Source organism: Mercenaria mercenaria, chromosome 10, assembly GCF_021730395.1.
Source record: "Mercenaria mercenaria strain notata chromosome 10, MADL_Memer_1, whole genome shotgun sequence".
Lineage (NCBI taxonomy): Eukaryota > Metazoa > Mollusca > Bivalvia > Venerida > Veneridae > Mercenaria > Mercenaria mercenaria.
The window spans coordinates 40,508,265-40,519,744 of NC_069370.1; positions in this window are offsets into that span (position 1 = coordinate 40,508,265).

The window sequence follows — 11,480 nt, forward strand, 5'->3', positions numbered from 1 at the left end:
AATGCTTCATATGCAGCAGAGATGTGCGTCGCGTTTTCACGGCGTTTCAGGCACTCTTTGTTTCTGCAAAGTCGCAGTTTCAAATCAGTTCCTTCAATTATTATGCATTTCAGACAAAATTTGTATAACGAAACGTTATTTCAAGAGTGTTCGGAGAACAGTAAAAATATTTCCCTCCGTGTCGGGACAAAAATTTCGACCGTTCCCCGCAATCACTCATGAAAACCTTCTTTAGAAATAGCAAAATACAAGAGAAATCACTTACTTGGACTCACATGGCTCAGTTGTAGGCACAGGTATATCAGCGGCAGTAAATGCGTCAGTATCGTCAACAAGTTCAAGAAAATGTTGTTAGCAGCCCGCATCTTGATCTTTCGCTAGTGACTACATCAGTTATGTGCAAAATTTCATTCAGAGTTCGATCATTAACAGTATGTGATTCATTTCCTGCCACTTATGTCACAAGAGTGACAAGGTGTCCTTTTTTCTTATGTGAACTTTGCTTAATTACGTTGATACATTTTTTTCGGATAATTAACATTTTATAGACAAATTCAATACAATAGGAGCGTGTGAATTCACACAAAAATACATCATAACTGACATATCTTGCATTTCAATTCGAATCGAAATGTTTGAATAAATTCAACATGCCTTTTAAACATTGTCAAGGGTAAATTGCTTTGACTTTTGACTGGCAAGCCATTCAATAAGTGTTTCATTACATGACATTAGAAATATTTTTTCATATGTCTTACTTCTTTGTCTTCTTTGACTTTACCCCGTTGAACTAAAACCGGCCAATGTCCTAAACTATGGACCGGTGAATAACATAAAAGTCAAGAAATAATTACTGTTACATTTCCAGACTGTGTAAATACTTCTTAAATGCCGAAAGAAATAGACTTGAACTCAATGTTATTATAACTCCCGGTCCTTTTGGATAATACAGTCCATTCAATGATCTTTAATAACAAATTTCCGCTAAAGCTAATCTTTACCCCGACAGCCCCATTAAAAGGAGACATGTTTCATTACTATACACTGCAAGACGTTTGTCTTCTACTTTTATTTTTCCATTAACACAATCAGCCACGTCCGAATCCTGATTTTGCTTCATGAACTGGTATACAACCTACAAACTATGTTACCCTTTTGATATTACTGAGAATAGTTGTTTTACTGTAAAGAAGGTAAGAGTAGATAATTTAGAAACACAGAAAACACAACCATAGTCGCACTTTACAAAGTAGGTCAACCACAAACATAAACTGGTGGGAAAATGTGGTACACGGGTTCCTTCAATAAGCAATAAGTTCATCAAAATTATACGAAATATATCAAAAGCGGGGATGGTGTAAAAGTGAGGAGGTGGAAGGGGAAGTAAAACGGGAGAGGCTTTAAAATGGAGGAAGGTGGTGCATAGAGAAGGGAGTACGCCCGAGAAATTTACGTAGTTTGTTAATTACATCGCCATGAAAATTAGACTGCGATATACCTTGCCTTAGAAGTATCTATTGCTAATTACTCCAGAAATACGATGATAAAATTTAGCAAAGGTTTTGCTAGAAATGTTACGATAAAAGTTATGTTTTAGGGCTGACGTCCTAAAAATGACTACAAGCTTTGGCGAATCTTATAGACTATGAAATATAAACTTCATATGGCATAAGGTTTTTGCACATATTAATATATCTCCATCAAGGTGAGGAAGCCCGAAGATGTCAAAATTAAAAATTTAAAACCCTTACTTGTCATGTGTTTTAGTTCGTATATTTCAAATATTAATGGAGATATGTAAATCTAAAAAATGAAGCAGTGGTGTCAAAATTGTTAGCCTTATCTAACACTGAAAGGAGTAAAATACGGCTAGCCATTTCAGAAAGCACGAAGTGTTATTAAGTTCAGGGTCTATCTGCTTAATATAACTGTTTCTCACTGCAGTGTAAACTATTATACACTTTTTTAATGGCTTACCGGTCAGTAGTCAAAACTATTAACCGAGGTTCGAATGTGACCGAGAACAAATGATTTTGACTATTCTCCGGCAAGTCAGGCAGTGTGTGTTTTATAACATAACATCAGAAATCAAATTTCATAATTTTTCTTCAAGCTTTGACTTTAGGTCAGAAATAATTTAGTGTAGCTCTAGCGGAAAATACATTTTACTCGGTCCTTGAAGGATGACCAAAACGAGTTTCTTCGAGTCAGCCATTTTCCATCAAGGAATCTGACTCCGAGGCTTCATGTGAAGTCACTCCAAGGAAATCGTTTGAGCGACTCGACAGAAAATCCAATTAGCATTAGAATACACACCTGTAATGATATCTTTCGTTTGGATTTTCTTTAAATGACTCCGACACGATTATATAATTACCTGTAACGCTTTTATAGGGATTTCGAGTAATTCACATTACTCCGAGCAGGAAAAAAATGTTTGTGTGAAAAGCACAATATTTGTGACAAATTGTGTAGTACAGAGCAAAGTTTAATAGCCTAATAGCCTAATATACTTCAGCATTCTGGGCTATTATTGCGCCCGTACAACTTGACGTGTTTCTATTACAGTATTTACAACATCTCCCATTTAACTACACCAGTCAGTAGCCGAATCTCAGGTCCTGTAGACTTTTGATTGTTGGACTGAGAGTCACATGGACATATTCATGTCATATGGCGACTTCTCCAGCTTCTCGTGGTGGAGGAAGGCTTTTGATTGCTGGGTTTAGAGTCACATGGACACAATTCATGTCATATGGCGACTTCTCCAGCTTCTCGTGGTGGAGGAAGACTTTTGATTGCTGGGTTTAGAGTCACATGGACACAATTCATGTCATATGGCGACTTCTCCAGCTTCTCGTGGTGGAGGAAGGCTTTTGATTGCTGGGTTTAGAGTCACATGGACCCAATTCATGTCACATGGCGACTTCTCCAGCTTCTCGTGGTGGAGGAAGACTTTTGATTGCTGGGTTTAGAGTCACATGGACCCAATTCATGTCATATGGCGACTTCTCCAGCTTCTCGTGGTGGAGGAAGACTTTTGATTGCTGGGTTTAGAGTCACATGGACACAATTCATGTCATATGGCGACTTCTCCAGCTTCTCGTGGTGGAGAAAGACTTTTGACTGCTGGGTTTAGAGTCACATGGACACAATTCATGTCATATGGCGACTTCTCCAGCTTCTCGCGTTGGAGGAAGGCTTTTGATTGCTGGGTTTAGAGTCACATGGACACAATTCATGTCATATGGCGACTTCTCCAGCTTCTCGTGGTGGAGAAAGGCTTTTGATTGCTTGGTTTAGAGTCACATGGACACAATTCATGTCATATGGCGACTTCTCCAGCTTCTCGTGTTGGAGGAAGACTTTTGATTGCTGGGTTTAGAGTCACATGGACACAATTCATGTCATATGGCGACTTCTCCAGCTTCTCGTGTTGGAGGAAGGCTTTTGATTGCTGGGTTTAGAGTCACATGGACACAATTCATGTCATATGGCGACTTCTCCAGCTTCTCATGGTGGAGGAAGACTTTTGATTGCTGGGTTTAGAGTCACATGGAAACAATTCATGTCATATAGCGACTTCTCCAGCTTCTCGTGTTGGAGGAAGACTTTTGATTGCTGGGTTTAGAGTCACATGGACACAATTCATGTCATATGGCGACTTCTCCAGCTTCTCGTTGTGGAGGAAGACTTTTGATTGCTGGGTTTAGAGTCACATGGACCCAATTCATGTCATATGGCGACTTCTCCAGCTTCTCGTGTTAGAGGAAGACTTTTGATTGCTGGGTTTAGAGTCACATGGACCCAATTCATGTCATATAGCGACTTCTCCAGCTTCTCGTGTAGGAGGAAGGCTTTTGATTGCTGGGTTTAGAGTCACATTGGCACAATTCATGTCATATGGCGACTTCTCTAGCTTCTCGTGGTGGAGGAAGTCTCAAGGTGCCCTCTGTGCATTGTTTTAAGAATGGGTGCGCACATGGGTAGAACCACCGACCTTCCATAAACCAGATAGATGGCTCCCTCACATGAAGAAGTTTTCACCCAAGCAATGTTTCGAATCCACATCGGTCATTGGTGAGGGGCAAGTGATTTGAAATCAGGGACCTTAATCACTTTGCCACAGAGGCCACTTGGGTCCGTATGTCTTAATCATCTGTTAAATGAATAGTAATTAAATTCTTATCATCTCGTAATGACACATGCAATTCCCGAAAATATATCTCTTTATTGTAGGGAAATGAAAATCAGTAAAACGATTTTAAAGTCCTAAACTTGAATATGGGTAATCCACCTTTCTGTGCACACAAACAAACAATGACCCTACGTAAAGTAGGCAGGAAATTGTACAGTGAAAGCATAAAAAGCTGACTCAGGTCATCTAGGTTTTTCAGTCTAAATCTCAAAACAAGGAATATTCTTTAAAGAACTGTGTCATAGTCATCACAAGTTATGTCGTTATTTGAAATTTACGAACATGTTTTGGCAAAAGATGTATTTAAAATACTAAAATGGCTCCCTCGTGTATTATATTTTATGAAATATATTAGATTCTAATATCAATCACATTGTCAATAATAATATCTGAAATCATAAGTGTTGAAAAAGGGTCCCGTGGAATTCATAATTTTGATATTCTAAAATGAAGGGACCTTTTTGGTGATTTTTATTTATCTTTGAACGATAAACTTACTGAAATAGTTTATCGTGACAGAATATATCGTTAATTCTTTATAACAAGAGGGCCACAATGGCCCTATATCGCTCACCTGTTATCATTGCACTTAAGGACAAGAAGGTCAAAAAATCAAAAGAATTATGAGAAAAGTTGAAATTTTCTTAAAGTTACTTCAAATAAAAGTATTTTCAAATCAGGCCAGTAGTTTCATACAAGAAGTTTTCTGTATAGCTATAAATAATTATGGGAAAATGAGCCCCTCCCCCAGGCGACCACTTTTTCAATGAATCAAAATTATTTGAAGGCATTTGGTAGAGAGTCACCAAAGAAACATTTGCGTAAAATTATTTTGAAAACGGACCAGCAGTGTCTGACAAAAAGATTTTCAAAGTTCTATATAGGCATATAGGGAAAATAAGCAAAACCACTTGGGGCCATGTTTTTCGCTGAATCAAAATTATTTGAAGGAATATAGTAGAGGGTCACCCAAGGAACACTAGTCTTGTGTAAAATTGTTTTGAAATCAGTTTTCTATATAGCCATAAGTCCAAAGGACAGGAACAACCAAGGGAAGAAATTTAACCAAAAGGAAAAAAAATTCTTACAAGGTACAGATATGTCAAAATACACGTAAAATTGGAGGTACCATCCATGTTGTACCACAGAAAAGTGGTCTCGATTTTTCCCTACGGCCAATGATAAAAAAGTTACTAAATAAGTAAGTAACATAAAAGGGAAGTAATTAAAAAATATTGTAAGTGAACAAAAGAAGGATCTGCCAAATAAAAACAAGAGCACTGCAATGCAACGCAAATGCAGAACAATATACACACAAAACAGTCATATGACCTTTGACCCCTAAGTGTGACCTTGACCTTGAAGTGAGCCATCCGAAACATGTGCTGTGCACGTCGTTTCGATGAGGTGAACATTTGTGTCAGGTTTCTTTGAAATCCTTCAAGGGGTTCAAGAGTTACAGAGCGGAAGGGAAATTGCTAACCAACAGATAGACAGACGGACACCGAGGCGATAACATAAAACGTCCCTTCGGGCGTATGAAAAGGAATCGAGATCTTATGGTGATACAAGTTGTGTGCAAGTTTGGTTAAAATCAAATCATAAATGAAGCTTGTATTGTGCAGACAAGGTCAAAATAGCTAATTTTGGCCCTTTCAGTGGCCATAACTCTTGAACCCATTATGGGATCTGGCCGGTTCAAGACAGGAACCAAGATCTTGTGGTGATACAAGTTGTGTGGAAGTTTGGTTAAAATCAAATCATAAATGAAGCTGCTATTTTGCAGACAATGTCAAAATAGCTAATTTTGGCCCTTTCAGGGGCCATAACTCTGGAACCGATTATGGATCTGGCCGGTTCAAGAAAGGAACCGAGATATTATGGTGACACAAGTTGTGTGCAAGTTTGGTAAAAATCAAATCATAAATAAATCTGTTATTGTGCAGACAAGGTCAAAATAGCTAATTTTTGCCATTTTCGAGGCCATAACTCTTGAACCCATTACGGGATCTGGCAAGTTCAAGAGAGGGACCAAGATCTTATGGTGATACAAGTTGTGTGCAAGTTAGAGTAAAATGAAATCATAAATGAAACCACTATCGCGCAGACAAGAAATTGTTGACGCACGCATAATAGCAAATTCTGGCCATTTAAGGGACAATAACTCTAGAACTCATAAGGGGATCTGGCCAGTTTTCGAAAGGAATCGAGATATCATGCCAATACAAGTTTTGTACAAGTTTGATCAAAATTGCTTGCAAAATGTGGTTTCTATCGTGTTCACAAGAAATTGTAGACGGACGACGGACGAAGGGCGATCACAAAAGCTCACCCTGTCACTACATGCCAGGTGAGCTAAAAAAATATGTGCAAAAAGGTATAAAGAAAGATCCTTCAGAAGCACATATCTGATAGCATACTCGGTTTGACTAAGTCAGTTGATGATAGGTAACGACATGCGTAACACCCCTTACGCACCCTAGCACTGGTTTAATGGCATGCGCAACACCCCCTTACGCACCCTAGCACTGGCTTAATGACATGCGTAACACCCCATTACGCCCCCTAGCACTAGCTTAACGACATGCGTAACACCCTCTTACGTACCCTAGCACTGGCTTAATGACATGCGTAACACCCCACTACGCACCCTAGCACTGGTTTAATTTATACAGATACAGTGAAAAGACTGACCTCATAATATAAAATAGAAAAAAAGTGGAAACTTCACAGGTCGCTCAACACGACAAAAACGAAAATGTATAAACCACTATTGAAGCATAACATTAATTTATTCATTCACATAAAGTATCAAACAAACACAAAACAACTCTATGGTATTTTAATAAAAATAAACATAAACAACATAATTATGTGATAGCAAGACTAAAAGAAATAGTGTATGGCACTATTCTATCATAACCAAGATCTTTAACAAACAAGTAATCTCCCTTTGATAAAAGTATTCGGTACTAGCAACACTGTGCGTTTCTCCAAACAGTCGACATTTTCATAGCTTACCAAATTTATAGGAGCCAAGAAACGGTATAAAAGCAGGAAAATATCGAAAAAACATAATTGGTATTAAACGATTGTACAAGTATTATTTATAAAAATAGTTGGTTTTTAACTATTGTCCAGATATACTTGGTAATATATTTGGTATATCAAAATACCAAATATATTACCAAGTGTATCTGGACAATAGTTAAATACCAATTAGTTTTATAAATTATACCTGTACAATCGTTTAATACCAATTATGTTTACATTTAATAAGAAATAGAATGTTATCAAAAATACATCCTATAAAATGAGATCCATAGACATTGTAGTTTTTCTTTCTTCGTAGAATTAACAGATGTATTCCAGAATATTGCTCTTACAAATTTCTAACCTGCTAATTTTTTATGATATTCAAGTTCTAAAAAATACGAGTTATGTTTCTGTTTCATATCCAGACAGATTTAACAAAATACCATGTATACATAACTTAGCGTATCTAAACAAATGAATGAATTAGATCGATGCTTTATGAATCACTGGGTTCATACGGCTTAAAAAACAAAACAATCCAAGTTATACACATTGTATCATATACTAATTTTGCTACCAGAACATTTCAAAAAGGATATAACAGTTAAAAAACAATTTTAAAAAGATGCTACAGGGCTACTGGCTGTCATCAAAAACCTTAAAACAAGGACGAAGTTACAAAAGCCGTAATAGTTAACTATTGCGTTATTGTAGTACACTCATTGTGCAAAGAATCAAAAACCCATCGAAAGAATATAAACAGTTCGGCAACAAGTATGATAACAATAACAACAAACATAACTTTTTCAGTCACAATATGAAGAATCGTCTACCTAAAAGACACTGTAACACCTTCATCCAAATTGATAAATAAGAAGCGTCAACAAAACCATAACAATGCAAAAAATATTGTACAATATATTATTTTAGTTTCAGTTTCATTTCGTGAATTGAAATACAATATAAGTCTCTTACATGTCTTCCTGTGTAGGACAGGGTTTTCTCCTACCGATGGACTAGGGAAATAAGAACCCGAGAACTCAATCCTGTACAATAATCAACCTGAGGGATGGGGAAAAAACAAATCTAAAATACTATAAAATCGCGTACCTAGTTATCAACTTATCACGTTATAATACGCGCTTAAAGCTGGTTTTTCCTTATGGAAAGGGACGGTGATCTACTATCGGGATATACTTGTCTTTCCTTGTCAGTTACGCATCAACAGACTTATTCGCACTGAAAAAAACCGGGCTTCGTAGTGTATTATTTTAGACATAATGCTGCATAATATTCACGAGTGTTTTGAATTTGCGTTTCACTCTATTATATTTTTATCTAGCAAAAATGAAAACATGCCAAATTTTATCCCATATACAGTAATTTGTAAATTGACGATTGATGTTAACAACGATGGATGACACGAGAATGGCCAGGAAGAATTGAATGACAGAGACAAATGATCCACGTTAAAAAAGGGCTCGTCAAATAAATGGTATTCGATCGTTACACTTGGAAATGAACTGTTCACGCACGATTTTCTCAAGTGGTCCAGTTAAATGTCATATATAATGTTTTACATGGTATAGTTTAAACGTACATTCGTACATTTTAATCGAGTCGTAATTATACTTACTAGAGTTATTTTCATGGCGAGGACGGTACACCTGTAAGTTCCAAAGGTATCAACTTTAACCGAATATTATTCTATCGACAGGAATAAAGTATGCAATAAATACCATAGAATCTTATTCAAAAAGCTAGGAAGCGAACACTTTTACAATCTGCGCAGTTTCTACTACTTCTTGTGCTACAACCAAGTACACTGAACGTCTCTGATCGAGCAACTATGGTTACCAGTACGGAACTTAACACAAAATGTCCTTATCATTTAAAGTGGCATTTACATTTTTGTTTGTTGCAAATGAGTTGTGTCGATTGTTTTGACCAATAATCAGTCCACTTGCCGGTAACCAATGAGAGATATACAGTCATTTTACTGATTAACACAAACATGAAAAAGTCAGAACATAATGTCATTTTATACGATTGTGGAATGTTTTGTGTATCCACAAAATAAATATTAAAAGCTTTAATTCTATTACAATTAATTCTACAAAAAACACAAATGCACCAATTTATCAAACTTCACCTCACCGGTAAAGTACAATTATACAATTATACACTGTCTATCTTTGAAAGTAAGATATTTTCTAATTACAAAGTAATAGAAAAGATATAGTCTACAATAAAAACTATAATTACTAATGGAAAAAAAACATGGCACAAAATATAGAATTATCTAAAACAAAATAAAACACTGCTTTTAAAAGCCAGCAATCATTCTTATTTACATAACAGGAATAATAATACTTTCTATAAATAAACTAACTTCTATTGGTCAAAACCGCTAGTAGCAACTTTAGGTGAAATGACGTCATTAGTTTACATCGCGTTACATAACGAGGTATTATTCAAATTTCGGTGTACTTATAAATACATAAACGTTGGTACACTTAGGTCTGGAAATGTTACTTTAATTATATTAAATCTAGTGTTGAATCTTGAGGCGGTGAATATAATGTTATATCGACCAGGAGGAAGTAATATTAACCTCGGTTATCGCCTCGGCGAAAACTGCATTCTTCTGGAAATTACCACATCATATCCTACGTAATGTATAATATGATATAGACTTTCAACTTGTGTTGCTATGCAATAAGAAGAAGAATACTACTGGCATATAAAATAAGTACCACATTTATATGTTCTTCATAGCAAAAAAAATATAAAGAAATGAAAAGAAATATACATATAAGCACAATTCCGAAATGAAGCACGTGGTACAAATGTAAAGGATCAAACACACAGAGCCAATAAAGACCATTAAAACGTAACATATATAACCGAATTAAAAATAATATCAGAATATCTATCAGAAACTAAGTGAACTACAGCCACCCTTAACAGTTACTTTAGATAGATAATGTGTAAACATTATCAACTCGTACATATCTAAATACCTAAATAAGCCATTTCTGCAATTATTCATAATATATGCAACTTTATATGTATTTTGATGACCAATGAATAATGACCGGAAAACAAAACAGTCGATTATCTAGCAAAATGTTGAATAGACTGGCATTAACGAGATGTATGGAAATCTTTATGACGTAGAATGCCATATTGATGAATTTTATAAAGCGTTTCTTTTGTAGAATAGTGATAACGAAAGTGATTCCTTGTGTTTATGATACACTAGTTATTATCTCCCTTTTAGGCATTCGGAAAAAGGAACTAAGAAGAAAATGGCTTATTAGAATTCAATAGTAATAATGAACATAAGGCCATAATGACCTTAGACGTTCACCTGACCTTCCTGATCCTGTATTTCTTGACACACAGTCTTGTAAAAGGTAACCATTAAAAACCTTCATCCACAAATATGTGATATGATCCAGTCAAATTTATGTTGGATTTAATGTCACACCGACACAATTATATGTCATATTGTGACTTCCAAACTCTTCATGGTGGAGGAAGACTCAGGATTCCCCCTTACTTTTTTTCATGCATGAGCGTACACCTGGGTAGCTGGATGGCTTCCTCATATGAACGAATTCTACAACGAAAGCGATATTTCGAACTCAACATTGGTGTGGGGTAAATGATCCGAAGTTTGTGACCTAAACCACGCGACAACAGAGGCCCCCATGGTTTAGGTTAAGAAAACAAAAATAGTAAAAACTTGACCTTATAAACTGATCTTGATCCGTACTCATCATGGGTCTGATATCATGTACAAACAGATAACAGCTAAGACTTACACTTGCTGGATTTTTAAAGGGTTTTAATGTAACTCGTTAAAATGGAGCACACATGTTGTGATCCCAAATTTAGTGCTACTGACTCTTTTTCACAAGCTTGGTAAAACACCATTAACCAATGCTTTTTTTTTGTTAAATATTTTACATCTAATTAAGATTTTTTTCTAGAGAAAAAGTGTTTCATATAAATTTATGTGTAAAACTTCTGACCCTTTGGTAGTCCCAAAATTTAATCTTAGACACCTGACTTGATCATAATTAGCACGGGACTACTAGTCTACGTTTCATGTAAATAATGTTACATCTTAGCCTTGTAGTTTTGGAGAAGATTTTAAAGCACACCTTATCGTATGTAACTCTTTAAAAAAAAACACTGACACTGAGGAGTATGGTGGCCCTAAAATGTGGTTCAGGTC